Source organism: Oryctolagus cuniculus, chromosome 5 (genome assembly GCF_964237555.1).
Source record: "Oryctolagus cuniculus chromosome 5, mOryCun1.1, whole genome shotgun sequence".
NCBI classification, from domain to species: Eukaryota; Metazoa; Chordata; class Mammalia; order Lagomorpha; family Leporidae; genus Oryctolagus; species Oryctolagus cuniculus.
This window is the reverse complement of record NC_091436.1, coordinates 149,277,412-149,303,376: the sequence shown is the minus strand read 5'-3', so window position 1 is coordinate 149,303,376 and position 25,965 is coordinate 149,277,412. Positions and strand designations below refer to the sequence as shown.

The following is a 25,965-nucleotide window of genomic DNA, read 5'->3' as shown; positions in this document are numbered from 1 at the left end:
TTCAAATAATGTTATGTTTGCCCGGATTTCTGCCACTCTCAAACCAATTTTTAATTTTATTTGTTAAAATTAAACTTTATGCTCTAGTGTCTTAACTATTTATTTAACTGTCTGGGGATAAAATTATTCGAAAGGCATGTCTATATTCTATCACATGCTGTTTGTAGGGAGAAAGAAAGAGAGAGAGAGAGAGATTGTCGCAATGGTCTGGACATCTGAAGTCTCACCTTCTTAGTCTCATTTTACTATGTTAACGTTGTAACTCAAGCTTGAAAAAGCATCAGGAAAAAGCTCCTCATCTGACTTGACATCCTGGTGCCTGACCAGAGTAATATTACATATTTCATTTGCCATTTTATTCTTCCCCAAGTGCTGTTCTCAGAGATTTCTCCCTTAAGACAGTTTTTTTATTTTTTTGTCTTTTAATGCAGGTGCCCCATAAATGAGAATAAACACAGAACAATCTCAGGTAGAAAGCTAGACAGCCCCATGCCTCATCCCCAATTCTACTGCTAAATGTCGGCACGGTGCAAGACACACTGGCAAGATGCTTAACCTGCTGTGTTTCCTCACCTGTGAAGTGGGGTGAAGAATACTCAATTATGAGGAGTATTGTCAGAGGAGAACTAAATAATAAGAGGAAATCTCTGAGTGTAGGACCTGACATGGAAGAATACACACCTCTGATACACACACAGACCTACGTGAGGACTCCCTCCTCTTCTATAGGCAGTCTTTCCACTGCCATAGCAAGACGAAGTGACTCCCTATTTCACAGCTCTCTAAGCAACCTCTTCTCAACACTGAGGCTGGCTCCCAACCCGGAAGATCTCACCAACGTGCCCTTTCAACAGACACCCTGTTTTGTCCTGACTCACAGCCCATCCCTCAATTTTATATACAGAGCCTTGGTCTAGAAAAATCATTTCTTATTCATAGTATTACTTACACAGGCAATTGTTCTGTCCATTCTTTTTTTCTCTACCAAAGATACAAGACTGACTCTTCCACTTTCTTATAAAAATGACCTTGTTGGAGAGTCAGACAGACAGCTCAGGCTCTGAGCTGTCACCTGCAGCACCTCTCCCAAATAGGGACTCAGGAGCTGTCGATCAGTCCTGCACACATGGAAACACGCCAGCACTCGGTCATCACCACGAGAGGAGGTATAACAGTGCCTAGAGTCAGAAAAATCACAGAAGTTTTTGAATTGCTGGGCAAACGTGGTGAAGCTGTGATTGTTAGGAAAAGAGGCACAGCTTGTTCCATCAGTGATTGTGAGAATAAGAAAAACATTTATGGAGTCCAGTGGCTCACAAAACAATTCAATTCAAAAAGTGGTATATCAAGACACGTCTAGGGGCTGGTGCTGTGGCATAGCAGGTAAAGCCATCACCTTCAGCACCAGCATCCCATATGGGCGCCGGTTCATGTCCCGGCTGTTACACTTCTGACCCAGCTCTCTGCTATGGCCTGGGAAAGTGGTGGAAGACGGCCCAAGTCCTTGGGCCCCTGCACCCACGTGGGAAGATCTGGAGGAAGCTCCTGGCTCCTGGCTTCAGATCTGCAACAGCTCCGGCAGTTGCAGCCAGTTAGGGAGTGAACCAGCAGATAGAAGATCTCTCTCTCTCTCTCTCTCTCTCTCTCTGTGTAACTCTTTCAAATAAATAAATAAATCTTAAAAAAAAAGACATGTCTACCTTTCTCTCTGTCTTTCTCTCTCTCACTGTCCACTCTGCCTCTAAAAAAAAAAAAAAAAAAGGCATGGCTAAATGATTCCTTCAAATTTCAGTAAATACTCAATAAATATTCAATAAATACCATACAATAAACTCTTCCTTTTTTTTCTTTAATGAGAATCTCACTCTTCCATTCTCCAGAAAGCTAGAATTTCCTTAGAGTCTGGCAAGAATTCTCCTATCTCTTCCTCTTCCATTTCTGACACTGTATATATACAGATTTCTATACTTCAGGCCCAGGAAGTATTCACTTTTGAGAGAGTTCCCACAGCTGGACAGTTACACATTGTGTAACTTTCTGTATATGTTATATTTGAATCACATTTTTTGAAAACCATATCAATTTAAGCCTTAAAATCATATGCCAAAAAAACTCCTTATCTTCCTAATACTCAACTGTGACTGAAACTTCGATACTAACACAAGTAATCTAATAGTCAAGAGGTAGATCTTTGACATGACTCTTAATACTGAAAAATATTAACTGAGCTAGCACATAAACACAAGTTTCGATCTTCGAAATTTTTTTTTAAAGATTTTTTTAAATTTATTTATTTGACAGGTAGAGTTATAGACAGTGAGAGAGAGAGACAGAAAGGTCTTCCTTCCTTTGGTTCACATCCCAGATGGCCGCAATGGCCGGAGCCAGGAGCCAGGTGCTTCTTCCTGGTCTCCCATGCGGGTGCAGGGCCCAAGCACTTGGGCCATCCTCCACTGCCTTCTCAGGCCACAGCAGAGAGCTGGACTGGAAGAGGAGCAACAGGGGCTAGATCCAGTGCCCATATGAGATGCCGGCACCGCAGGCGGAGGATTAACCTAGTGTGCCGCCACAACAGCCCCCAAAGTTTCTGAAACGGCTCAACCTTCGGCCTCCCCCAGTTCACATATCCCAGGGTCCGAAACACCAAGCCACCTGCCGTTCTCTGAACACCTACCATGCTTTCCATACCTGAAAAGGCCTTCATCTAATTCATTCTGCAACTGTTTATTTAGTCAAGAAACAAAGTTGAACGTAAAGTGGCAGGCTCTGTAGGTATCGTGCAAATAATCATGCAAATTATTGGAAAGTGCAGCTGTGACAACTGCTCTCCAGGAGAGGTGCTTGAAAAACGAACACAGTCTCTAGTTTCTAAAAGACTGAAGCAGGGAGGACAGATGAACGGTTTCCAGAGGTCTCTGGACTGCGAAGAAGTGGCTACGGAAGAGGAACCAGGTGCATAAGGACATGCAAAGGCCCTGCGATAGGAAGAGGCTGCTGAGAGAAGCCAACATCTTTCTCCGCTTCCAAAATCCTTCTTTCACGTCCCATTCAGACACCACTTCCTCACGAAGCTCTTTTCTCCTCTCCTTTCGCACTGTCAGTGGATCTCTCTCCTCCCGTCACGGCGTTTCTTCTATCCCTCTGTTAACACTTAGCTCACAGCTCTGCAATGATCTGTTTATACATCTGTCTGCCTCACTGGACTGAGAACCCAAGGAGGACAGGAGCCATAAAGTATTATCTTTGTATCTCTCTGCAGACAGGAATGAGCATATTTCAAATGCTCCCTAAGTGTTTTATGAATGAGATAGGACAACTTGACCATGGCTATGTACCCCCAGACATAAATATTTTACCTTGAAAATGTGCTACTTACTTTGTGAGTTTTCTACATTTTTGGCAAAGACTTTGCTTTAAAGTAGTAACTTTAAAAAAAAAAAAAGTCCTTTCCCCCTCCTAACCTCAGTGAATCACAAGGTGTTATTGACTTCAGCATCAGAACCATCTGCCCAGCACAACGTAATTCATTTTATAAATATCACACAATTATCTAATTTCTCAAAAGTCTCTGCATGCTTTGAAAGGTGTTATTTTGGAAACAAGTCCTGGCCCATCCTAGGGAAATTCCCAACCCAGCACTGCACTTGCTAAGTATATCCACGGAGGAGGCACGGAAAGACCACAGGATGCATCAGTCCCCTGGGCTGACCCGGACTTGCAGGGACTGAAGGCGGGGCTGGGGCGGGGGTGGGGGGTGGGGGGGCTCCTCCTCCCCCTCAAGGCTGCAGTTACCTGGCCTGCTTGCACTTACAGGTAATTAACTCTAGAGCCCAGCACAGCGAGGCTGAGCTCTGGCCATGTGCATAGCAGCAGCCTCTCCATGCAGCTGCTGCCTGCCTAACTGTAGTATTTGAGAAGAGCCACAGGACGATCCACTGCCCCCTCCCCCCACACCCACCCACACACACACACACAACAGGGGCAGGCTTGGTTGCCAGCCTTCTGAATGGGAAAAGCAGCCTCCCAGGTTTTCCTTACATGGTGTCAGCCACTGGGCTGCAGATTCCCCACCCATCTCCAAATCCAATCCCACCCTTTTAGGGAGAGGAAAAACAATGAAATCAAGATTAGGGTATTCCTGGAGCAACCCAATCCTCAGGCTCTCTGGCTATTTGATACCAGGACTGTCAGATAGGGCTGCCCGTCCTGAGGCCTATCTGTATCTGACATCTTTATAGGATTACGGGGGAAGGTTTAGCAGGGTGGGGGAGGTAATTTAAAACCGGCCTCAGTGAGCTGTTTGTGAATAGCAGCAGATGGGCGCTTATCATTCCCATACTCCCAGGCACACTCCTGGAGCCCGTGCACTAAGACCATATCCCTGAGAACCGCGCTGGGTCCCGCACCACTCACCACTTCCTCCTCCGCCTGGCTTAGCGGCGCGGGGGCAGGATGTGGGCCGCCTGGGAAAGGAGCCTTGGGCTGGGCCCAGTCCCAGGGCCGCCCCTTTGATCTCGTCCCACCAGACCGTGTCCCTCCGGGGGCCGCGTGTGTGTTGCAATCTGGCATACATGGAAGCTAGTAGTTTCTTACAGATTTCCGGCCTGTATTTATCTCTATTGATTATAAAAGCTCCTGGGAAGTAGGAAAGGATTCTGACTTGCCAGGGAAAGGGGCAGCGGCCACCGCGCAGAGCTGAGCCGGGCTCTGCGGAAGGCAGGGATGCCAGTCAGCTGCTGACGTGGCTGCCTCCAGGTCTCTTTCACAATCCCGTGTGACCGAGACTGTCTGGCTCTTAGCATGGGAGCTGTCTGTCTTACACAACCCGGGTCTCTCTGCTCTCCAGCAGGACGGTGCTTAGGGACAGGCGGTGCAGTGGGGGAGGGACTCGCAGGCCACCCTCGCCTGAGCCTCTGCCCCCAGGCTGGTCCTGAGAGGCCAGAACAAATGCTTCCGGCAGACTCCTCTTCTGTGTCTCCAGCTGCTGCCGCCGCTGGAACAAAATACTGGGTAAATCAGAAACAAGGCAAAGTGACTGCACACGGTTCAGGAAGCCCCAGGTAAAGCAGCCCACAGACCCAGTGTCTGGGAAGGGCGCACTCTCCACTATACAGGCGGCATCTGCTTGCTGCATCCTCACAGGGTGTGTGTGTGTGTGTGTGTGCGTGCATGCACACACGCAAGGCAGTGCCCTTCTGCCTCCATTACAAGGGACACGGATTCCTTAATTACTTCCCAGAGTCCCAACCTCCCAATGCTATCACCTAGGGTATTGTGTTCCAGCACATGGATTTTGAAGGAGCACAGACATGCAGACCATAGCACCCAGGGACAGGTCAGAATAAGGCATTCTCCTCCAGGAAGCCTTTTGGGATGGCCTTGTCCTTCCTCATACTTACACACACATCCCTTATTCAGGGCATTTGTTGCGTTTGTAGCAAAGTATTCGCCACCTCTGACCAATAGCCGTGAGCTCCTAAAGGGCAGGAACTGTGCCTTGTTCATCTCCAAGGCCCCTGACCTCAGTACAGGATCTGATATATGATGGACACTCAGCAAATGTGTTTGAAGGAAACAGAATTTCCAGCAGCTTTGCTTTTATTTTTAATGTTTACTTATTATCTGAAAGGCAGAGTAAGAGTAAGAGAGAGAGAGACAGAGAGAGAGAGAGAGAGACAGAGAGAGAGAAACTCTTATCTGCTGGTTCAATCCCCAAAAGGCTGCAACAGCCAGAGGTGGGCCAGGCCAAAGCCAGGAGTCCTGAACTCCATCCAGGTCTCCCACATGGGTGGCAGTGACCCGGGAACCTGACTCACCACGGCTGCCTCCCAGGATGAACATCAGAAGGCATGCTGTATCTGAAGAAGAGTAGCCAGGACTCAACCACGCACTGTGATTTGGGATATGGGCACCCAAGTGGCTTAACCTGCTTTACCGTAACTATGGCCCGCCCCTAGCAATTCAGTTTTAAACATGAAGACTCAAGTCAAAACAGATTTTTTTCATTAAAGAGCTTATATGTCACATAAACCAATATTTACTCAGAAATGATTATGTGCTAGAACTGGTTTAAGACAAATGCGAACCTATAAAAATAGCTTTATTTGTTACCGAGACTCCTGTATTTTCCTCTTATGTACTCCATTGTAGCAAATCCTTACTGAGTAGCAATATTCCTCTTCTTTATACCCTTTAGAGTGAAACTAAGCCTCTGACCCAAACTCATTCTGAACCCTGAGAAAATGCTACAGGAGAAGCCCCATGCCATGCACCTGCCACTCCTTGCCCTCAGGTTTGTACAACATTGTGATGTATGGTGCCACACACAGTGTGTACATAAGCCACACAACCTTGAACTTGAGAGCCAGGGGTTTAAGTTATCCTAGAATCTAGGTGCCAGAAAACTGTTAAGCATCAGAAGGTAACCATTTTTGGCTTTTGTGGGTCAAACTACTCAGATGTGTTCTTACAGGCCCAAGGAAACTGAAGACAAGGTGTAGACCTGGCTGTATCCCAGTAACACTTTATTCACAAGAATAGATGATATAAGTAGTGGTTGAGTTCATCATCATTACTAATAATATTAAATTGTGGAAGAGCCAGGCTTCAATCATCCTACCTCAGGTGTAGTTTCATCTGTTAGCATTGAAGTTAAGCTAAAACAACTCAATGGCCCCAGGCTAGTGACTCAGCAAAAGCAGACCGTACACCAACCATCCTTGTGTGCGAAGACCGAACTTCAGAACCGTCTGAAATGTTTCTAGCATCAGTGAAAACCTATGCCTTCTCTTGAGAGGAGGTTGAGACTGAAGAAACTGTATGTACAGGAGCTAGCCAAACAAACGGGATACACAGGTGGTACACACTCACGAAAGGTAACTAGACCTACTGGAAATCAAAGCAGTGATTTGATCTGCAATCAACAGCCAAGTGGATCTACACAGTCCCACCATATGCACACAATCAGCAGAGCACCATGCTGGGTCACAGACAAAAGTATTTAGCAACAAAAGTCTAAATCTTAAATGCACACCACTGGGAAGATCCTCTAATTTATACAAAGACACTGATGCAGAGAGGAACTGTTTCTTGCCAAGATCACAAAAGCTTTGGTGTACAGGGAGCAACAACTACACTATGGTAAACTCTAAGCTCTAAGAAGTAGGAACAGAGTCTGCTATGGGTCAAAACTGAATTCCCGAGCCAGCACTGTGGCGTATCGGGTAAAGCTGCTGCCTGCAGTGCTGGTATCCCATATGGATGCCGGTTCGAGTCCCAGCTGCTCCACTTCCAAACGCGCTCTCTGCTGTGGCCTGGGAAAGCTGTAGGAGACAGCCCAAGTCCTCCGGCCTCTGCACCCGCATGGAAGATCCAGAAGAAGTTCCTGGCTCCTGGCTTCGGATCGGCACAGCTCCTGCCACTGCAGCCATTTGGGGAGTGAACCAGCAGATGGAAGACCTCTCTCTTTCTCTCTGCAATTCTGCCTTTCATATAAATAAATAAATATTAAAAAAAAAAATTTGCATTCCCAGCCTTGACCATGGCTCCTGGCATCTATCAGACATTTAATAAATATTAGTATAATAAATAAAGACTTAATAAAGAACAAACGAGCCAGACTTCTACATTTTCCCACCAAAAATTGCACAGAGTAATGCATTCTTTGTTCAGAACAAATATTCTCTGGGCAACTTTCTTCCATTGATTTGTACGTTTATTCTTCAGACACCACAGTAAACTGCTGATCTAATACGAGTGACCTAAGGAGGGGAAGCACCACTCAAGGCAACTAATTCCATCCTCAGGAATTATTTATGCATGATGAGACTGTCTGCAACATCAATGATGTCTTTATCTGCAGCGACTACTCACTGAGGACTCAGCCTATGTGTACTAATACTGTCTGCCTGGGGTTTCCCAGCACACGCAAAATGTAGTAAGCCAGACTGCTTAGAGGGGCTGTGGCTTACTGCACATTATCTGCACCCACTCATCCATCACTGCAGAACGTCACGGTTTAGAAGACAAGGCACAGGGTGCACTCTTTGATGACTCCCAACTGCCGCCACGTTTGCCTTCCTGTCAACAGACCAGACAGGTGCTGTCCGGGGAGCTCCTGTCTGGTAGAGAGGTTCCTACCCAAACACCACCACGTCTGAGTGCCTAGCCCGGCTCTGCACTTGAGGGTCAAGTGGAAACAACCTGCATTCCTTTCACAGGTGTTGGCTTCCTAAAAGGAATGCAGACTTTGAGCTCATTTGTGTTTTTCAAATGTTCTTTCTTTTTCTTTGAACGCACAAGGAATGTGTAACCGTGCAGAGAGAGAGAGAGAGAGAGAGCGCACTTTCACAGCCACCCAGTTCCCATGATGTGACTCTTCAACACCTCAACTATTAAGTACATGTCCTTAAGGGATCCCACTATTAAGATCTAGAAAATAAAATGTCTTCTTTGGAAAAGCCATTTATTTATATATATTACTATATATTACATATATATATATGAGTATGTATTATTTATTTCAGAATGACATGCTTAATTAAAAGGATCAGATTATTCAAAAGCCACTTCCAGCCCTCCTTTCAAGGTCTGTAAGGCCAAGGCAGCCATAAACCATCACAGTACAAAAAGTAATTAAGGGTATGAAAGGTCCTGCTCCGTAATCACTTAGTCTTTTAAAGAAAACACTACCAAGAAGGTTTGGCTGATTTACAAAAATCCTGCAAATTTCACTAACTGGTGCCAAGCAATAAAAAAGATATTTATCAGTTTCAGGATAATTAATAGGTTTCCAGCATATGAGCTCTGAAAAAAAAATTTAGATAATATTTTCTCAGTTATCATGCTTTTCTGATATAAAACTCTTAGAAATATTAATACTGAATTCACAAATTTTGAAATACTAGAAAAAGATACAAACGTTAAATACTTTTCATTATATTTCACATACAGAATATTCCAGGGTGAAATATATATATACATACACACACCCCTTCAAGAACCAAAATGCTAGATTCAAAATAAATTCAAAACATTTACAGGATAAATTCAGACATCTGAAGGGTTTTTCCCACAATTAAATTTGCAGTGCTATCAACAAAATCGGTTTATTTTAAGATTGCCTGCCCAATATATAAATTTCCCTTTGTGTTTGAAATACTTTTATCAGATAAGCTAGCTTTTGTTTAAACTGCTATTTTCAGAATTTGCTTTGGGGGTTTTGAATGCACACAGTAGAGTAACTTGAGATTTCCTACCCAGCTTTAAAATGTGTTTCTTCTGTCTGTTTGTATTTAGTAATTTCCTGTCAAATAACCTCACATAATTAACTTTCCTTGCTCCAACCTACTTCTTTTTCCCCCCCTATTCCTACTTCCTGAGGACGGTAATAAAACGCTGATTACATTCGGCTGTTATCTGCCTTTTTCCCTCCTCTCCATCCCCCACTCTCCCTCTCTCCAGACCTCACTCCCTTTGGTTTAAGCCCATACTCAGGTTTCAACAGTTCACAGACAGGGAAAGACCTGGGACAGGAAGGGAGCCCATCAGCCTCATCATCCACTCCTGCTGGGCAGCCCTATTGCAGGGTTGGGGGCAGGAGCCATAAGGCAAGAGGAGGTGTGCCCTGCTGCCTTCCAGAATTCCCTGAAATCCACAGACCAAGTCCCCCCTCCATTGATGGGATGCAGGTGGGCTGCCTCCCTTCTCATTCTTCACCAAGGCTTGACAGGGCTGAGAGGAAGAGCCATCCTCAGAGGAAGAATGCCCACCAACATTCATAGAATTCATAGATGGAAACAGAAATTGAATGTGGCTGTTTTTCATGTAACTGGGCATATCAGCACAGGTGGCTTCTTGATAATTAATCTTTCATTTCACACTAAAAACACTTCAAAGAAATTATGTAAGGAATTCATTAGGTCTATTACCTGGGCATAACAAATGCACACATCCAAAGACATAGCATGAGGAGTAAAAGCAAAAAAAAAAAAAAAAAAAAAAAAGTCTTGTTCCATCAAATTTGAGCTTTGATACTTTCACAGGAAGGGTCTCCTTCAAGTGCATCAATCAGGTCTTTTACTCTAGCACCGCTGGTGTACGGAACTGAATGATTCTGTTAGGGTAGGCTAGCCTGCACATGCTCAGCTTTAGTTGTTGTTGTGGTGGTTTTTTTGTTTGTTTTGTTTTTTTTGACAGGCAGAGTGGACAGTGAGAGAGAGAGACAGAGAGAAAGGTCTTCCTTTGCTGTTGGTTCACCCTCCAAGGCCGCTGCGGCCGGCGCACCACGCTGATCCGAAGGCAGGAGCCAGGTGCTTCTCTTGGTCTCCCATGGGGTGCAGGGCCCAAGCACTTGGGCCATCCTCCACTGCACTCCCCGGCCACAGCAGAGAGCTGGCCTGGAAGAGGGGCAACCAGGACAGAATCCGGCGCCCCGACCGGGACTAGAACCCGGTGTGCCGGCGCCGCAAGGTGGAGGATTAGCCGAGTGAGCCGCGGCGCCGGCCTCAGCTTTGGTTCTGAATAACCCAGTAATTCTCTGATGCCCCTGCACATTGCCCTCCAGGATGCTGGGCCATATCCCCTTGTCGAGGAGATGCAGAGGCCTCTCAGCTGCACCTGGTCACCTGTCTGCAGATACCTGCACATATTCCTGGGGGTGGGCGTGGGGGATCACGCTCAGCAGAGAAACACTAACACACATTAAATTCAGTATAATAGTAGAATTGCTTCTCTTCACTCCTTATAAACAAGAGACAAGTTGTAAAAATCTAGCTACTTCATCCCATGAATGATTTAAACAGTCTCCATTCAGATCACCAACAACTGAAGAAACACATGTTGGGGCTTTCACGCGAAGGTGCCTTGCACTTATAAGTGACATAGTCCACTGTTCCAAACTCATGGCAAAGCCTGAAACAGAAACCCCAAGCTACAAAAATCAAACATCTTCCCAGACCTGGAATGCTATCTAGCAGGAGTAGCTAAATCACAGTTTTCTGGAGTTTACAGCCATCAGCTGATGCTGGTTGGGAACCTGGTATCTGATAGGCCTAAGGGAATAGTCCACAGCACCAAGAAGCTTCACTCCATGGTCTATCCCTACGGAAACTCTTTTTTTTTTTTTTTGACAGGCAGAGTGGACAGTGAGAGAGAGACAGAGAGAAAGGCCTTCCTTTGCCGTTGGTTCACCCTCCAATGGCCGCCGTGGCTGGCGCGCTGAGGCCGGCGCACCGCGCTGATCCGAAGGCAGGAGCCAGGTGCTTCTCCTGGTCTCCCATGGGGTGCAGGGCCCAAGCACTTGGGCCATCCTCCACTGCACTACCTGGCCACAGTAGAGAGCTGGCCTGGAAGAGGGGCAACCGGGACAGAATCCGGCGCCCCGACCGGGACTAGAACCTGGTGTGCTGGCGCCGCAAGGTGGAGGATTAGCCTAGTGAGCCGCGGCACCGGCCCCCTATGGAAACTCTTAAATGTGTTTCAGTTGCCACATACAGGAGTACTCACAAAAGCACTGTTGCTAACAAAAATGGAAACACGGAAGCCCACTTATGAAAAGAATGGACAAATATACTCTAGTATATGCAAACAATGACACATGACTCTCAGACCCAGGAGAAAAATTGCTGCAGGTAACAACCACGACTACTACAGGTATGATTTTGAACAAAAGCCAAGTCATAGAAGACTGAATACACTGGGACAGTATTTGTATGACGGTCAAATGTAAGCAAATCTTAACCTTGTTTTAAAAACCTAGGAAATGTATTTTTAAAAACACGTATGTACATTTTTTAAAAAAAGATTTTATTTATTTATTTGAGAGGTAGTTACTAACAGTGAGAGGGAGAGACAGAGAAAAAGGTCTTCCTTCTGCTGGTCCACTCCCCAAAAGGTCACAACGGCTGGAGCTGCACTGATCCGAAGCCAGGAGTCTGGAGCTTCTTCCAGGTTTCCCACGCAGATGTAGAGGCCCAAGGACTTGGGCCATCTTCTGCTGCTTTCCCAGGCCATAGCAGAGAGCTGGATTGGAAGAGGAGCAGCCGGGAACTAGAATTGTCGCCCATATGGGATGCTGGCACTGCAGGCGGAGGATTAACCTACTGCGCCACAGCACCGGCCCAATATGTACATTTTTAAAGGCAAAAAAAATAAGGAAAAACTGGGAGAGAGTATAAGGCGTTTTGACAGAAGTTGGCTGAACTGTGATGGGAACATTCTTGGTGAATTAATGAGTATTCATCTAGTTTTACAGTTCATAACACACACAAGAGAAGTGTGGATATGCCTGTGTATTTATATGTGTCAAATATTTCATAGCAGCTTTTATCATTTCTCTTTCAAAAAAAGGAGGAAGATACCTAAAAATGAGAGGAAACAGAAAATAAAAGCCATGTTAGAAAAAGTACATGGTAAACTAAAAGCAGGAGCCAAGAGACGGCATGGAATACAGGAAAGCATCCGCAAAGTAACCAGGAAGTGATTGGTGAATTTGATTGACTCCAATATGAATAGCCAAGCTCCTTGGATTAAAAAGAGGAAAGCTAAAACTTAAGGCAACTAAAATGAAGTTCTTTAAAGAAGCTAAGACACGGACATATCCTTTTGGGTCAAAATAGAGTGAGCAAACTGCACATTTTGTTAGAGAAGTTTATAGTTAGGAACAATGCAGGATATTAAATATTTAAAAGCTATCACATAGAATGAGAAATTGCATCTGTACCTTCCAATCCAGAAAAGATTAAAAAGAAAAACAAAATCACACAACACAGACTTATGGAATTACATCAAGAAATGGGATAAAAGAACCTAAAAAGCAAATAAGAATGCCTAAGTAAGTTGTAACTGGGAGGAACAAATCAAAACGAGTATGTAATCAATTTGCTGTGAACTCGTAAAGTGAACCTACTAAAAGAGTATCAGATGGAGGTTCACAGGAGAGAAGTATGAAACAACTCTTCACTACAGACAAAAAGATATACCAGTGGCCAGCACTGTGGCATAGTAGGTTGGCATTCCATAAGGACACCGGTTCGCGTCCTGGCTGCTCCACTTCCGATCCAGCTCCCTGCTATGGCCTGGGAAAGCAGTGGAAGATGGACCTAGTGCTTGGGGCCCTGCACCCTTTGCGAGACCTGGAAGAAGCTCCTGGCTTCAGCTCAGCCCAGCTTCAGTTATTGCAGCCACTTGGGGAGTGAACCATCAGAAGGAAGACTTCTCTGTCTTTCCTCTCCTTCTGTACCTCTGCTTCTCAAAAAAAAATTTTTTTAAAAAAGATACAGCAGGCAAAACTATCTAAAAGGTTGAAGAGTGACTTTACATAAGTAAAAGGAAAAACCTCTGAAGGTGTAATCATTATACATTCACTGAATAATAAAGCCTCAAAAAGATAAAACAGGAAGGCATAACGGAGGAGCAGATTAAGTTTCCACTTGAGACTCCCGCACTGCACATCAGAGTGCCTGGGATCCAGCCCCGCTCTGATTCTGATCAAGCTTCCTGCTGATATACCCCTAGGAGGCAGCAGGTGATGGCTTAAGTACTTGGGTTCCTGCTCCTCCCGTGGGAGATCCAGATGGAATTCCTGTTTCCTGCCTTCAGCCTGGCCCAGTCCAGCCACGGCTATTATAGGCATTTGGGAAGTGAACCAGCAGAGGGAAGTGCAGTGCTCATGTGCTCTGTCTTTATAGCTCTTTCAAATAAATTTTAAAAAACTTAAAGAAAAATTAAAAGAAAAACTAAGAATTATAAAAAGGAGGACTTGGTAAGCTCAAAATCCTAATGGAAGATTTTAATATACCCCTTTGTCAAATAGTTATTCAAGAAGTAGAATATTACTAATGATATAGAAAATGAATCACAATTAACTCTCCAATAAATACATACAAAATTAATAGCCAGGAAGTAACTTATTCTTTTTAAAAAACATATTACACAATTACTAAAACTGACTTGGTACTTAGCTATAAATGAACTCAATAAAAATTCAAATAATACCATATCATACAGAACTCACCACAAAATTATTAAAACAGGAAAATGACAAATGTTTATATGAGAACAGAATTAAAATGAGCTAAGTATCCAATTTAATATAAAAGTTCACAAATGAAGTAGAAAGAAGGAAATGATAAAGATAAGTGAAAAATATGTAAACAATTAAAGATGACCAATTAATCTGAAGCTTCTTCTTAATACCACGATATGTGACACTTTGCCAAGGATAATGACAGAAAAGCTACACATGAACAATATCTTGAATGACCAAGATATTAAACAGATATAGCGGAGATTAAAGATGATACCTGATGTCAGTCAACAGAAAATAGATAAGGCAACTATGGGGTGTACACAAGTCTATACATATACGTTCACACACATATGTATATAATGGAGAATTATGAAACTATAATGGAGTACTATACATATATGTGATAGAGTATTATTCAGCCTTAAAAAAGAAAATCCTGGGGCTGATGTTCTGGCATAATGGGTAAAGCCACCACCTACAGGGCCAGAATCCCATATGGGTGCCAGTTAAGTCCTGGCTGCTCCACACTAATGTGCCTGGGAAAGGAGTACAACATGGCCCGAGTGCGTGGGGCTCTGCACCCATTAGAGGCCACAAGAAGCTCCCGACTCCTGGCTTCGGCCTCTGCCAGCATGGCCATTGTGCAGATGGAAGATCTCTCTCTCCTCTTCCTCTCCCCATCCCGCTTCCCCCCCCCCCCCGCCACTGCCCCCACCATCACTCTATCAAATAAATAAAATAAATTTAAAAAGAAAGAAAATCCTGACATTTGCCATAACGTGGATGGACCCAGGAGATTTACATTAAGTGGAACGAGCCAGGCACAGAAAGAAAAGTACTCATGATATCACTCACATACAGTATCTTAAATCAAAAATAATAAAACAAAAACCTGAAAACCTACAAAGGGAGAGAACAAAGGCGGTTAGCAGGAGCAGGAATGTGAGAAACGGGAAGGTAGAAGTCAAAAGGTACAAAGTGGCAGTGATGAGCACTGGGGCATTGTGGTGAGCACAGCTGCCTTCTAAGGTGGCATTATGTAGGACAAATGCGTGGAGATCTAATGTGTAGAAGGAGGACTATAGCTAACAACATTGTATTACATACTGGAAGTTTGCTAGGAGACTGTTAGGTACTTTCACCCTACATCCAAAGGTGACTATGTGAGACATGGATATACAAATTTTCTTGGCTATGGCTTCACTATGTATATCAAAACAAGTTTTCACTATGTATCAAAACGAGTTGTACACCTTAAGTATATACAATATGAAAAGTGAAAAAACAGTACAGAAAGATGGGAAAAAACTTCCCAATCATGAAAATAAAGGAAAAACTAAAAATACCAGGAAGACCTGAGGCAATTTTATGCTAATAGGATTGAAAATTGGATAGCTCTATAGTTTCTTTTTACTGAATTATCACAGCTCATAATTGATGATAATTGTGTCAACAGTTTGGAAACCCTAACAAATGATGCATCAGGGTAGCTCTAAGCATATAAGGAAAAACACTAAGACATTATAACGCTCCTGATGGAAGATTACGTCAGCCATAAATAATTGTTACACCCCCTCCCCAAAAAAGAACCTAATTTCCAAGCAAGCCTCTAGACCAGTACTGTCCAACAACAGTACTTCGGATGATAAAGGAAATACTACCTAGCGGTGCTGTCCAGTGTGGTAACCACGGGCCACACATTGCTGTTACACTCCTGTTGTTAGTGTAACTGAGGAACTGAAGTTTTATTTCGATTTAACTGTCATTAGTTTAAAATACTCGCATGACAATAGTGGCTATTTAATTGGACAATACCCCTGTAAATGCAACTACCAATTTATAGCACATACAGAGAATAAGAGAACATGATGCCATTAGCAGGCCCAAACAATGAGAAATTCTATTATGCATTTTGACAAATGAATTGCAAGGTAAAAGCAGAAAAATGTAAGAGGAATCTGCAGATTCACAGAACCCTAGAAGACATCAGCCAATGGGAAATACAATTCTAAAAAATACAGAAAATGCTCATGATAACCAGAGAAACTGGAATACTAAATGGATTATTTGCTGGTATTAAGAGATTATTGTTAAGTCCTTAGATATGATAATGATACTGTTTATGTTTCTAAAAATAAACTTTATCTTTTTGAGATATTAAAATATTTAAGGGTGAATAATTTCAGATTTTCTTCCTTTTTTAAAGATATTTATTTATTTATTTGAAAGGCAGAGTCAGAGAGGCAGAAAGAGAGAGAGTGTCTTCCATCTGCTGGTCCACTCCTCAGGTTGCCACGACTGCTGGAGTTGTGCCAATCTGAAGCCAGGAGCCAGGAGCCAGGAGCTTCTTCCAAGTCTCCCATGTGGGTGCAGGGGCCCAAAGACTTGGGCCATCTTCTACTGCTTTCCCAGGCCATAGCAGAGGGCTGGATCTGAAGTGAAGCAGCTGGGACGGAACCCACACCCATATGGGATGCCGGCACTGCAGGTGGCGGCTTCAACCGCTGTGGCACAGTACCGGCCCCCAGATTTGCTTCTGATTATTCTAGCTGCAGGAGGGGTGTAAGAACAAACATGGAGGACACTAAACGGACTGGTCTTTGACCACAGCTGGTGATATGTACACGGAGACTCACCATGGTATTCTCACTGCTTTAGGAGATGCCTTACATAAATGGCTATCCTCCTACCCAAACTCCTTACTTTTAAAAATATTTCCTTAAGACATAATAAAACTGTGTAACTGTGCATAGTTATTAGCACTGTATTTAATTTATAGATGAATTCAAGGTTGTGATTATAGTTTACTTCAGCATTATTTGCAAACACAAAAATCTTACAATAAAATGGATGCACTACCAGGGGAACTGTGGGAAGTATAGTGCACCTGTACAGTGGTGTATCACTTAGCCTCTGAAAGAATGAAGTCATTTCAGTTATACCTACTGTTAAGTGGGAATAAAAACAGGTGAAGATTTACATGTATCACAAGACACTATTTTGCAATATGTGTGTGCGTATGTGAATGTGCATACACAGGGATAGATATGGCTACTTCCTTTGATAAAAGGAAGAAAAGAAATACCTTGAATGGTGTCTACCATTAAAAGCTGAAAGTTTTACAAAACGGACAGTTTTACAAAACAGACAGGTTTATAATTGGTGTGTGCTCTTTTATGTCCTTTAGTAGATTTCAAGTTTTCAATTTTAATTGAAAAATTATGGAAACATAATGATTAATAAAATATCAGAAATTAAAAATAAGGATGTCTCCTAAACCTGCTTTAATTCAACACTGTACTAAACATCCTTGCCAATGAATTTAAATGATAATTAACAGTAACAGGTGAGGAATTAGAAATGGGAAATTTTAAGCTGTCCATATTGGTACAAGATATGTACTTAGAAAACCCAATGGAATCTGAGAACTAATAGAACTAATTAGAATTTAACAGTTTCTGGGTATAAATTGAGTAGGACAACTTCAGAAGCATTGCTATAAAACCATTAACATTATTCAAAAACTACAATAGAAAAATGAACTGATTCAAAACAGAAACACAAAGTTCCTAGAAATATAACACAAAAGTATAAGATCATTGTGTTAAAAATAAAGGAAAATTACAATTAATAGAGATAGAAATTGAACTCAGAAATGGGTAGATTCAAAATTTAAAAATCCAAATTCTCCCCAAATTAATCTGTAAATTCAATGTCATGCCATTCAAAAAAGTCACCACATGCTGTTTTGTGGAACACAACAAGCCAATCCTAAACTGTATACAGGAGATCCAAAATGCCAACAGTGATTTAGAAAAATTCTAAGTTCAAATAATTGAGGAATGTACCCAACAAGGTAACAAAAAGTCACAGTCACTGGAACAAGAAAACACAGTGCAGAATCTGACAGCCCAAGGAGCAGAATCAAGATTCCCAACACAGTGCAGTAACACAGCTGTGGTCACGGCACAGCCTGAAGTCAAGGGTTTGAGACTGAAACTGAAAATGCACATATACAAGGATTAAAGAATATCGGAGCCAGAGGAGAATTCTATGTGGAGCTGTTCTGCATGAATTTCATGACAGTCTGAAAGGCAACGAGTGTCAGAGGTACTGCATTAAGATATATCCTTGGGGCTGGCGCTGTGATACAGCTGGTCAAGTTGTCTCCTGCAGTGCTGGCGTCCCATGTGGACACCAGTTCAAGTCCTGACTGCTCCACTTTCGATCCAGCTCTCTGCTATAACCTGGGAAAGCAGAAGAAGAAGGCCCAAGTCCTTGGAACCCTGCACCCACGTGGGAGACCTGGAAGAAGCTCCAGGCTCCTGGCTTCGGATTAGCGCAGCTACAGCTGTTGCAGCCATTTGGGGAGTGAGACAGAGGATAGAAGACCTCTCTCTCTGCCTCTCTGTAATCTGCCTTTCAAATAAATAAATAAACATTAAAAAGAAAAAAAAATGCACCCTTAAAGGATGGATTGGGACATGAGAGCAGGAAAGAAGGAAGTACCAGTGGCTATAAACAGAGGTCTGGTCTAGGGAGCCCTTAGAAAACTGTGGAAACAGATAGAATGGGGAGATGCAACCAGATTTGAATTCAGATCAATTCAAGGGGTGCTTCCATTTCTGCCACTATGTTAAGCACTGGGCAGAAACACTGCGATTCAGGACCCCTGACTGAGCATGGGCTATCTCAGTCCATACCCATCACTGGGAGCTTAACTATCAGGCAGCCCTGCTGGAAGCAGAGAGCCTTGGCCTTGAGGTCAGAGCCATGGGCAGTGGAGTGGTAGAGCCCAGGCTCTGTGTGGGGCTTGGCTCTGCACTTACTCAGACCTTGAATATGTTTCTTGGATTCCTTGTGCCTCAGCATCCCCATGGGTACAACGGGATAATAATAGCACCTCCCTCACAGGACTAATGTGAGGATTTAAAAATTTAATATGTGTAAGGCACTTAGAAAAGTTCTCGGAAAACGCTAAGCACTCAATAAACTGCAGCTATTATTACTACCAGCTTTCTAGTTGAATGCCTGTGGGCCCCAGTCCTTGAAATCCCTGAGCCTCTGCTTTTTTTTTCTTAATGTAATATTACTGTCTTCATAACAGTGCTGCATGTTTGTGGAAGAAAACACAAGCAAAAGCAACTCTGTCAAAAGCAACTCTGTAACTGCCAAGTGTTACACCAATAGTAGTTAGAGAACTGAGTCCCACTGTATCTCAAACAATCAAGAGCTCTCTTTTTCTTGTATAAATTGGTATTTGTTAACTCCCTGGGTTGCCAAGAACCTCGTACAGCAATTTTCTTTAGCAAAATTAGTCACTTTCAGTTCATAATAAGTAATTAAAAGAATTTTCTGCAGAAATTTAGTGCATTAATCAGCTGGGTACAGCAGACGGATGTCCAGCCATTAGAGATGTCTAAACAATCTAGTTAACCTTTAGCAAAAATATATGCACACACCAGCTGACTTGTGCAGCGCCAAAAGATATATGTACAATGTTTATCATTCCTTCTTTTCATTGTTCTTCATCATTTTAAAAATATTTCTCATTTACTTGGAAAGCAGAACAACAGAGAGAAAGGGAGAGGATCTTTTATCTGCTGGTTCACCCCAAATGCCTTCAACACCAAAGCCAGGAGCCCCGATTCCCATCTTGGTCTCCCAGGAGAATGACAGGGGCCCACGCACTTGAGCCATCACTTCTGTCTGCCAGGACGCAACATTACCAGCAAGCTGGATCAGAAGCAGAGGAGTCAGGACTCAAACCGACACTCTGATATGGAATACCGGCATTCCAAGAAGTGACTTATCTGGCTATGCCACAATGCTTATCCACTAATTATGCTTTAAATGTAGCAAACTCAGAACAACGTTCCCCTGGAGCTTTCTTTCCTACATCTTCATCTCAGAATATGAGAAGAAAAGAGGCAATAATGCTTGCCTGTGAGAGAGGCTACCTAAAGTTTCCCTAAAACAAAATTAGAGTATACAAAAGTATCAAGGGAAAATAGATCACTTGAAAGCCAGTTTCTACAATAAAGCCTCTCTGGCACTGCTAATCCACAGCGGAAGCTGCCTCCAGATCACGTAAGAAGAGGTTAACTACTTTGTGGATTAATCAAATCTGCTCCTCTTACTTCTCTTGCTTTTCCCCATCTCTTCCACTTTTGATAATTTTATTGATGGTAAATCCCCTTTGTCAAACAAACGATGAAAACAGGTAATGGGAAGGCAAAGTCACATTAAATTAGTTGATCTTCTGTCTTCAGGTAGCTCTGATGAAAGTTTAGGCAGAGGAAGAAATAAAAACTAGAAATGAGGGCTTGAGAGCATATCATTGAGTCAGTGTATAACATACTGAATAATAAAAAGCAACTCACAGCCGTGCGGAAGCTTCTCAGAGCCACGAACAATGGAATGTGTTACCACACTAGGTTAAATTGAGACTTGGGATACCCACGTCGCACGTCACACAGCCCTTCAAGTCCCTGCTACTCCACTTCAGATCCAGCTCCCTGTTAAAGCTCCTGGGAATCAAAAGATGATGGCTCAGATACTGGAGACCAAGTCACCAAAGTGGGAGACCCGGGTGGAGTTCATGGCCCCTGGCCCAGCCCTGGTTGTTGTGGGCATTGGGGAGATGGAATCAGATGAAATATCTGTGTGTGTCTCTGTCCTCTCCTTCTGTCACTCTGTCTTTCAGAAACATCATACATACATACACAAAACACCCAAATCACTAACAAAGCTTCCCATGTTAGTTGGTTTTTGACGTATAGAGACGTAACCTGAATGGCAAATTCACACACACACACACACACACACACTTACACACACTCACAAAAAAACCCAAAGTGCAAATACTACATATGAGGAGACTTAAATTTGTAGAAAAGCCAATTAAAAGATAAATTATTTCTGGAGAAAAAGATTTTGAAATATATGCAGTTTTTTCATAATCTGGATCATTCCATGAACTGACCTCAATAATTCCTGGGCCAGTTTTCCAAATGAAATCCTACAATATAAGATCCAAAGACAGTGCATGGGGCCCAGTCAGAGGTGAGGAAACATTATGGAAATCACGAACTTAAGGAGAAGTTAGTGACAAACAAAGATTTGTCTGTGTTCCACCATGAGATGGCAAAAGGGGGCCCATGCATATGGGGACATAATTTAGAATGCTGTGCAAGGCATTTGGAAAACAATGCTATTTTCTTTCTTTCTTCCTTTTTTATTTGACAGGTAGAGATATAGACAGTGAGAGAGAGAGACAGAGAGAAACGTCATCTTTCTGTTGGTTCACCCCCCAAATGGCCGCTACAGCCGGCGCTGCGCTGATCCGAAGCCAGGAGCCAGGTGCTTCCTCCTGGTCCCCCATGTAGGTGCAGGGCCTAAGCACTTGGGCCATCCTCCACTGCCCTCCTGGGCCACAGCAGAGAGCTGGACTGGAAGAGGAGCAACCAGGATTAGAACCCGGCGCCCATATGGGATGCCGGCGCCACAGGCAGAGGATTAACCAAGTGAGCCAGGGCACCAGCCCGTATTTTCTTTCTTTTTTAAAGATTTATTTGAAAGGTAGAGTTACAGACACAGAAAGAGAGATAAAGAGAGATAGATCCTCCATCTGCTAGTTCACTCCCCAAATGATTGCAATGGCCAGATCTGGGCTGATCTGAAGCCAGGGGCCAGGAGCCAGGACCCTTTTCTGCATCTTCCAAGTGGCTGCAGGAGCCCAAGAGTTTGGGCCATCCTCCACTGCCCTTCCAGGCCATTAGCAAAGAGCTGGATTAGAAAAGGAGCAGCCGGGACAGGAACCAGCACCCATATGGGATGCTGGCACCACAGGCAGAAGCTTAGCCTACTATGCCACGACTTGCTTGCTCCCTCCTTTCCTTCTATTTTTTTTTTTTTTTAAGATTTATTTGAAAGGCAGAATTACAGAGAGAAAGAGAGAATTGATCTTCTATTCGCTGGTTCACTGCCCAATGGCTGCAATGGTCAGAGCTGGGCAGATCCAAAGCCAGGAGCCAGGAGCCTCTTCCAGATCTCCCATGTGGGTGCAGGAGCCCAAGAACTTGGGCCATCTTCTGCTGCTTTCCCAGGCACGTTAGCAGGGAGCTGGATCAGAAGAGGAGCATCCGGGACCCAAACCGGTGCCCATATGGGATGCCAGCACTGCAGGTGAGGCGGCTTTACCCACTGTGTAACAGCGCCAGCCCCAGTGATGCTATTCTCAATATTTGACTGATTCAATTTTCCTATCCATCAGGCAGAAAAAGAGACTGGGGCAAACTTTACCTCCCAGCATACATAATGTCAATTCCAGGTGGGCTACAGATCAACACATGAAATAATAAACAATAAAATTTCTAAAAAATAGCATAGGAGACTATCTCAATGATTCAGAGATAGGAAAAAACTTCTTAAACACAGATGACATGAATCATAAAAGAAAAGACTAATGAATTTGACTATATGAATATGAAAACCTTTGGTTCATCAAAAGGCACCAATATGAGAACAAAGAAACCAAACAAACCAGAGTGGGCACAAACATTTCTAACTGACATAACAGTCAAAGGGTTCCTTCCCAAAAAGAATTCTCGGATCTTAAAAGAAAATCAAAATCCTATTAAAAATGAGCAAGAAATCTGAATAAGTTCTTCACAATGAGACTACCCAAATGTCTACTATGCATAAGAAAAGGCTCATTAGTTAGTAGAATGAAATGCAAATTTAAACTATGGTGAAATATTAGTACATACCACCAAAACGGCTTAAACAAAAAAGGCTGACATTGACAAGTGCTGACAAACACACACAGCAACAAGAAATTTCATATACTTTGAGTCATAATGTAAAAAGGTAGACTAGTTTCAAAAACTGTTTCACAATTCCTTTTAAATTTAATAGATGAAAATCTCACAATTGAGCAATTTTGCTCCTGGGGCACACTTGCACATGTGTGTGTGTGTACCTGTGTATCTAACAAAACTGAACATACTTATGGCATCATAAAAGATTCGTACATTGTTAATAGCAAAATTTAGAAACAACCAATGGCCACTAGTAGATAATGTGCCTGTATATTCATATGGTGATATTTTTATATGGTGACTAAAATCAATGTGGTAATACTTTTTAACTTCTCAAACATGATGTTCAATTGAGGGGGGAAAAAGCACACCAGACTCAAAAGAATATTCAAAAATGACATCCCATTGATACAGAATCCAAAGTCCCGCGAAACTGGCCCAGAGGAAGGAATGAGGACGGCTCCTAAGGTGTTGGCAAGGACTACTCAGGAGCCACCTGTGTGAGAGCATTTACAAATACCTGAATGCCTCATTGACTTGACCATGGTGGCTCTGGGCCCAGAACTTCATCCTAAGCACAGTGTGTCATGCACAACATTCAAAGTAGCCAAAACTGTTGAAATCTTTAGTTAGTATATACCAAGTTGATCTTCTGTATATAAAGATAATTGAAAATGAATCTTGATGAAGAATGGGATGGGAGAGGGAGTGGGAGATGGGATGGTTGTGGGTGGGAGGGAGGTCATGGGGGGAAAAGCCACTATAATCCAAAAGTTGTACTTTTGAAATTTATATATATTAAATAAAAGTTTAAAAAAATAAAGAATGTTAAATAAAAGGACATGTAAGTTAAGGGACAATAAATTAGTGAAATGCTACATAGCAATAAAAAGTATAGTCACAAAGATCTAATAATCTATATAAAACCACCCATAAAAGGAAAGAAAACAATGACAGAAAACAGATCAGACAGAAACATACCACGACCTCCACAGTATTTCATTAGTAAGTGGATTTTATGTGACTTTTTTTGTTTGAAAGTTTTCTTCACTGTTAAACTTTGACTAGAAAAAAGCATTTTTATTATTATTATTATTATTATTATTACAGAATGCTTTGATATTCCTTTTTCCTCTATCTAGGAAAGTAAATGACTCAGAAATTTCCCATTTCAGTAAATAGTAAAGGCACCACACCACAACAGAACAACCCCCTGGACAGAACTGAGGTCCCATGTATAATTATGAATTCACTTTTCTGCACACATGTGTGCCTTCGACTTTCTCACAACTTACAGAACCCAATCCTGTTCTTAAACACAGACACATATAATCTACGGATGCCTAATTCAGGAATCCTATAAAATACTGTGATGAACTCCCCTGGTGTTTGCCTCAAGGACTGAAGAGAAGCCCCACACTGTTGATTGGACAGCTATGAACCAGGTAAATAAGATGATTCCTCCTTTCAAGCTGTGGCTGGTTAGTGTTTTGGTCACAATTACAGGAAAAGAGCTCTAAGCAGCAAACAAGCACTGTGCTTTGTGGGGAGAAAAAGACAGATAATCTGCCCTACCCTCAAGCAGCTTAAAATCTTGTTCATCAACAAACAAATCATTTCATCATAACCAAAAAAGGTGTCAAATAGTGGCAGGCATTGTGGTGCAATGGTTTAAGACACAGCATGGGATGTCCACTTTGCTTTGGAGTCCCAGCTACTCTGTGCTTCCTATTCTGCTTCTGCTAATGTGCATGGGAGGCAGCCCAGGATGGCTCTGCTACCTGGGTTCCTGCAACCCACGAAGGAGAACCACATGGGGTTCCTGACTCCTGGCTGTGGCTTTGGCCTGGCCCAGAGCCACCTGTTAGACATTTGTGATCCAGCACACGGAAGCTTTCTGTCTTTCCCTCTCTGTCACTTTTAAGTCTCTGTAAGTAAATGTAAGTAAATAAATATTTTAATCTTTTTAAGTAAATAAATCTTTTAAGTAAATCAATCTTTAAAAAAAACTATCAGGCCGGCGCCGCGGCTCACTAGGCTAATACTCCGCCTTGCGGCGCCAGCACACTGGGTTCTAGTCCCGGTCGGGGCGCCAGATTCTGTCCCGGTTGCCCCTCTTCCAGGCCAGCTCTCTGCTGTGGCCAGGGAGTGCAGTGGAGGATGGCCCAAGTGCTTGGGCCCTGCACCCCATGGGAGACCAGGAGAAGCACCTGGCTCCTGCCATCAGATCAGCGCGGTGCCCGACTGCAACGCGCCGGCCGTGGCGGCCATTGGAGGGTGAACCAACAGCAAAGGAAGACCTTTCTCTCTGTCTCTCTCTCTCACTGTCTACTCTGCCTGTAAAAAAAAAAAAAAAAAAACAAAAAAAACAAAAAACGCTATCAAACATTTGTGTTAATTAGCACCATCTCTACTTCCCACCCACACCCCCACACCCCCCCCCCCCCCGCAGAAGATTTTATTTATTTACTTGAAACACAGAGTCACGGAAAGAGGGAAAGACAGAGAGCACTCTTCCTTCTACTGGTTCGCTCCCCAAATAAATGCAACAGCCAGGACTGGGATACACTGAAGCCAGGAGCCAGGACCTCGACCTGGGTCTGCCTCATGGGTGGCAGGGGCCCAAGCACTTGAGCAATCTTCCACTGCCTTCCCATGTGCAGTAGCGAGGAGCTGGATTGGAGGTGGTGCAGCTAGAACATGAACCAATGCCCACCTGGGAGACTGGCTTCTCAAGTGGCAATTTAAACTGCTGTGCTACAGTGCCAGCCCCCATCTCTACTTTTTCTGTATTCTAACCATATCTCAGGGCCACTGGTCTTCTAAACACAGTGGGGAATGGCAGAACCTGTATAAGGAAGACTCATGTAGAAAGCCAGGAAGCTAAGAGAGAAGACCTGGACCTGCTGCAGGTATATATAACCAACATTCTCATGAGAACTACCTTCCTAGGCTAGCCCCCAATGACCTAAAGACCTCCCACTAGACACACCTCCTACACACCATAACTGGATCAAGCATTGATGACACAGATGTTGAAATTATATGATATAGAGCTTAAGGCAATAATTCTATTAAAAGGCATTTCTAATTTATAAGGCATTTCTATCTTAT

At 43.3% G+C, this 25,965-nt stretch overlaps 1 long non-coding RNA gene across 11 annotated transcripts in view; it reads right to left on the bottom strand.

The window, feature by feature from the left end:
- The window catches only part of LOC103349704 (uncharacterized), a 451,983-nt gene that overhangs the window by 196,612 nt on the left and 229,406 nt on the right, over positions 1-25,965 (bottom strand). The gene's annotated exons all lie outside the window — the stretch shown is intronic.